This window comes from Tigriopus californicus, chromosome 5 (assembly GCF_007210705.1).
Source record: "Tigriopus californicus strain San Diego chromosome 5, Tcal_SD_v2.1, whole genome shotgun sequence".
NCBI lineage: Eukaryota > Metazoa > Arthropoda > Copepoda > Harpacticoida > Harpacticidae > Tigriopus > Tigriopus californicus.
In genome coordinates, this window is record NC_081444.1 from 16433092 (window position 1) to 16439671 (window position 6580).

Below are 6580 nucleotides of genomic sequence, written 5' to 3' on the forward strand. Positions count from 1 at the left end.
GTGGCGAAAGAAGAATATAAAGATTCATTATGAAGGGATGGGTGCCAACGCTGTAATCGCTGCAGAATAACATGTTTTGTTTTTTAAGTGTAAGTGAACTACTCAAATCGTCCATAGATCGTCATTACCTAATAGTCATATGGCCAATATTGACAAAGGAGGGTCCGAAAACGACAAAAATGCCGCGAGTCGAGCACTTCCGACACTACAAAATGCTTCTTGTCCTATGTTGATGGATGCCTATTTGCTTGACTCATTGGACACAAAAAATAACATGTCGGTACGAGTCAAGTCATGTGGACAAACCAAAATCATCTTGAGTTTCCAGCATGTTTGAACGACGTGTCAGTTGTCATTCCAGGTTCCAGGTGGAGCAACGTTTGCCCTATTCTCGAGCCCCCCCCCCTCTTCACCCCCACCACCCCACACAAACATATGACCATGAGGAAGGGTATTTTCCCTCATTGAAAAATACAGGCGAGTCTTTGGGATCAATACCGGCAAATTGATCCCCACGATGAAACGCTCAGCCTTTTCCTCGACACCGTCCGTATACCTACAGTAATTGACCTTCAATTAGTATAGCTATTGTGAGCCGAACTCGGGTACGTGACCCCAGGAAAATTCAAATACCCAAGTGGGAAAAATGTCATTTCCAAAAGCCCACCACCATCCATACCAATCGAACTCACGCACTGGTTCAATCTTCGTGCACTTGGGAATGTATCAATAATCTTCTAGTACAACTTCATTGACAATGCTCGTATTCGTACCTACGTTCTTGATTGTATTGTCGGTTGGAATGAGCGTGCTCTTCAAGGACTGAGTGTGAGAGAGCGAACCTAGGATTATGCTGGCAGGAGTCGGACAGATGGTTTTACCCCGACCCTTGAGGTGGGACTGGAGTTGAATGCTGTATTGTTTGGTTGTTATTCGGGTGCTTGAATGGTTGCTTAGCTAGTTTGAACCTATTGTAGTCACTGGGAAGAAGGAGCCTCATGTTGAAATGTCATGATTGGCATCTCAAGAATTCCTGATCAAGTCAAGTCAGGTCTTAGCATCTTGGAAATCAATCGTGAGATGTATGTCATTTCTTGTCTATTTTTGCTTGCACAAAAGTAGCAATTGATTTGAATGAATAAATCGGTTTCCTCGTGCATGAGTCACCTTTCTTCGACCTTTTCTTTACATCTGAAAGAATCAAGAATTGCTCTCTTACAACTTGCCTCCAGTCTCATTTCAAAGAGGTAACACACATTACTTTCCATATGTACAGTATATGGCCACAATATGTGTTAAAAATGGAGAACAATCTGCCCAAATGTGTCGCCTCATTGACGCCCTATTGTTAGCGTCTATTTTTGATGGGCTGTTTTTCGTATTTTCCTCCCCAAATCAATGCTGCTAGCCAACTACCCAGAACGATGGTTGAGCAATCATTTTTGGATCACGGATAGGCAAAAGCTGAAAGATAGACTTGTAGTCGAGTTTCGTTCTCGCATACAAACCCCCCTTGATTCAAAGTTACTCACCGGAACTGGAACACAATTGTCCGAGCAGTCGAACGAACATCAACTGTATGCAGCTTATGTGTTGTACTACGTACGGTACTTATGTAGGGCGCAAACAAAATTGGCCCTTTATGATGCTCACCACATCTCCGTGCGTGGTAAGTATTCCGACTTTCTTGACTTCTGAACGGTGGATGTTTCAGAGTTATCACCATGATTTATTGTTTATTGATTTAACCACTCAAACATCAGTTAGATGATAAAAGAGTATAGGTTTGTATGGCGTTAGAGGTAGGGCCAAGGGCCAACACACAACATTTGTGACAACATATCAATTCAAATTCATTTCTTATAAAAATATTTGAGAAAATGTTGATCCATAACGAGCTAGATGGTTGCATATACACTTGTCTCGCTTGTTTTGACTTCCTCGAAAATCTATAAGCAAATTATATCTAAAAAGAAAGAGCTAGAAATGGCAGTCATCGTTGGATTTAGTTGGTATGAAATTCTTCGCCTTTATTGTGATAGGAACGTCGACAACGATGGTGTCCTATTTAATTTGAGGTGGTTAAAGTTAGATTTATATCGTTTGATTATACAGCTGAATGAAACAATTGTCACCAAAACATCAGCGTTATTACCCAAGGCAAAGTCCAGGCATTCGAATGTAGCGGATTGGTAATAAGCTGTTGTTGCCTGATGATTAAATTGGTATCTTATCTTCTTTTCTTTCACACAACTCGATCGAACGAACATCTTGGAAGTAATGGACAATAGACCAATGGGCAGAGAGACCAATGACTCGTCAATGCACAACCCACCACTGAGCTTTGACAACTCAGTGGGCACAAAAGAAAACCAATTTGATGCTCTGGCACAACAAAGGCATTATCAATTGACCACCACCATCACCAGACTCCTTTTGAAGTATTTCATCCTCAATGGGAACAATGAAGTACATGCTAAGTTCTCGGAACTATTGACAGTAAGATACTTCAAAGAAATGATGAGATGTTTACCAACAGACAGACAAGTAAGCAACATGCTCCGCCTTTCAATGCTTCCTCAAAGCAAAACAGCTTGCAGAAAGATATGGGCCTCAATAAAGAGTCCTTTTGGTACCAGCTTAGTCAAGCATACCATTGGTAAGTTTCATTACATCTATTTTTGGCGCCTTGTCAACATCGAAGCCTGAATGAGGAATGTGACTAAAACGAACCAAATGAGCCACCTCACGTTGAGCTTGTTACGACATATATTGTTTCGTACACATAGGTTGAACCCTCATGTTTCGTAATGGTTTTCAATTGCTTAATCAGATACTGTCATCAATTCTAGAATTGGTGAAAATTCCAGAGAAGGGTTTGGGCTCATTTTTTTTTGTTTTGTTTTGCGAATCAATCTTTATAATTGAACAACAACATCTTAGCCTTGAATTGCCTTCATTTGACTTGTTCCGGTCGTACGTCCGTCGTTCTCTGTTAGGTGCCTCTCCTGAGCATGTACCCTACTATAAATTTCTAGAGAAAGACAAATGAGCCTGAGCCCTCGTCCTACTTAGTGTGTATTTACACTTGTTCGGTGAAGTTGTCGAATTTGTTGATTCAGATGCCCGATAATACGGACACCCAACGACTTCACCCATATTGTGGTCTTGTTTTGGGTTCCCATCAGCGGGAGCCAGGGGTGACAAAACAGTTCGTGGTCGGTCGAATTCGACTAAAGTTCTGGACGGGCTCGCTCAATATTACGATGGAAAAACAAGCAAGAAACGAGGTGTCGCACTGTTGTTGTTACTGTTGTCCTTTGAGGCGGCTTAGTAGCAACAGTTCCAGTTTTGTATCGGAGGTAACTGGCCAGTCTGTAGTAGTGGGAACGAACCCATCTACGAATGAACGCATTGCGTATTTGAAAGTATCCCACCCTGATGTAGGATCGGGTGAGAAAGACAGGTCAGATTTAGGGCAAAGGAACTAAAGATCCTCGAGGAAAGATTGACTTAGTTCGCAATCATCAAAGATGACTTGTCTGACCCACAAGCACAACGTGTGCGAATAACACTAAACGCACTGGAAATAGAGCAGATGGTACTCTATGATATGTGTTAGCATCTTGAATAAAACCCTTGGTTCTTCGTGATTGATAGCCTAAGAAAAAACAAAGGTCGTTGGAAGCTTTCAATCTTGATATGCAATTTAGTCAATTATAGTCAGGAGGATGAATTTGGAACCGATGAATCTAATCTCTACGAAGAAGTGTTCAGCATACTCCCAATGGTTGACAACACAAAACAGGGTACCTTCTTACACTACCTACATAGAAGAAGAAAAGTGACCTTTTTTTACTTTCGTCCCTCCGACCAGGTCAGGGCATAAACTTGTCACCTGTGAAGCACAATCAACCAACATAATCGGACAAGTTGGCTCATAAAACATCAGTAAAACAACGACCGACAATAGCAGCAGCAGCAGCAGCAGCAACAACAGCACGAACAACAACGACTGGCGCAACAACAGCACCCATGTTGTCTGATACCAAATTGTGTCCGCTGCTTTCTGCATATATGTAGATAGGACAGGCTCCTCACAACCATGAAATTGACCGTCTATCAGCGCCATACGAACCATGTGATCCTCACTTTAACAGAGAGGTTTATTGACCCGCTAGACATTGTCTGTCAAGCTGTGACAATGAATTTGTCACCTTTCCATGTAAAGTCCCCACAGACTGTCGTAAAAAAGTTGACTTGCCCACTGCCTATCCTGCTCACCAAGTTTGAGAAAGCCTCTTGACATAAAAAGAAGTGCTCTTCCCTACGACATTTGAAACCCATCCGAGAGCACATCAAAGTTGAATCCAGTCATAAACTTGAAGTGCGAGAATATGCATGATATCAATGACCACTGATCAAGAGGTGTTATTGAGTTAGGGTGAAGATATTTGACAAAATACTTTTGTTTTTTTCCTCTTCTGAACATCCCATCTTTGTTGTACGATGCTGCTGGTATATCTGGTACAGACAATGAAATGTTTTAAAAATTGGTATGAAGCAGGCAATGTTTTAAACATGAACAAACTTTTTGTGATATTGCGCATCATTTATAAGGTTAATTTCACAAAATGCAAAGGTTTGTGCCCGATTATCCGATCAATCAAAGCAGTCTTTGAGTTTGTGTATAGCTTGATGCTAGGTGTCTAATGTGTTCATGTCCAATGTGTTCCCTTCAAATTGGCCTGCTTCCTACTTTGATCCGACCATCCGACCCAACACAAACCGATACAGGACAACTCAACCTGATAAGGACGTCAGTCCAGTCAGTCCAGTGATTGGTTTAACCCAGTACAAAAACCAAGTACATATTTGATAAAAAATCATTTTTGAAACAAAAATTGAGTTTTTACTCAACAATTGAGTTTTTACTCAACATGCCTGACTTAGCTTTAGCTTGTGAAAAGTGTTCACCTTTTTTTCCAAAGCAAGTTAGTTCATTCTGTCATTGTCTCCATTGATATCCCCGTGCATAACATAGATGCACATAATCCACATAATATAGATAGCTCTGCAAGCTTTAATCTTCTTACAAATATTAATCATTGACGAAGATATGTTTTGCTTTGTTTTAACCACTTTGAGATTTCCCCTAGTTCAAGTTTTCCCTTGGGTCGAGTGGTCCATCAAATTGAATATGAACTGGGCTGAGCCATCCATTGCGTAGAGTTGTCCTATAAGTCAAATTACTTGTTGGGTCAAGTTGTCCATTAGGTTGAGTTGTCCGTTGGGTCGAATTGTCCTCTGAGTCGATATGTTCATTAAATCGGGTAATTCATTGGATGAAGTTGTTTTGGTCATTTGGTTCATTGGGTCGAGTTGTCCAATGGGCTGAGTTCTTAGTTGGGTCGAGTATGCATTGGATCAAGTTGCTTTTTGAGTCGAGCTATCCTGGGTCAATTTGGTAGACGGTTTGAGTTGGCGTGGAACCATTTTTAGAGTTGCATTAGTCTTGGGTCAAAGACTTGGAAAAAAAAGAACGGGAGTGACTTAATCAGAGCACATTCTAATTTAGAAATGTCTTGTCAAGGCCACATTTACGCGAAATTCCAAGGTTGCATGCTTTTTAGTAATCGATGGTATTACAATTTTAAGGTTGATGTATTTTTACCACCATTCTTTTCATACGATAATAACAGCCAAAGTTGACTTCCATGTGATTGAAGAGGCCGAATTTCCGAATCCTCTCTCCCCGTCCTCCTGTCTTTCCCCATTTCACTTTACTTTAATGCGAGTCAGATTATGCATGATAGCTACAAAAGCCTGCCCCTCCCATCTCATTCTAAGCATTTAGATTTTGGTGAACGAACGGTAGTTCCAAAGACTGAACACAAACGCGCACACACAAGGTTTTGTGGCGTCAATGGTCTCTTTGAAAGAAGGCATTACGTTCACACTGATGTGGTCATCTTAGCAGCAACACGAACCTCCAATCATAATCACCATCTTTGGATGCGGAGATGACTTGTGCCCATCAAAAGGGATGATGTCCATGAATCTCATTGACTCGCCGTGTCTCTCGGTCTTCACCTCCACTCGAGGTTTTGCCGGTAATGAACACGATTGACCTTTTTAAATGGACCAAATATTCCAAGAATGTATCGGATTGAACAATGGCTCGCTCCATGTATATTCAGAAAAGAATGAGTTCAGCAGAAACTAGAATTTAGACCTGCCTTGCTTTTTCACAACCAACCTAAAACTAACTTCCTTTCAAATTTACTTCTGTACGTGTGGTATTGGAAGTTTTCTGAGGGCGCCCCCATGCTCACTAAACTTCAAAAAAGTTTCCGCTAAACCACCAACGACTAGCTAACTGCTCCCTATTTCTGGCCGAGAGATTCACAATGAACAAATGAACTTGTCAGCGGCTTATTTGAAATTTCATTTTTTATTTTTGTCTTGAGCGGCATTGTTAATAATCAACTCTGGTACGATTTCAAATCTGGCAAGAAGTAGTTGGGTAATAAGATAAGTGAAACTCTAAAAGCCGCATCTACTGTACGTTCGTGGACAG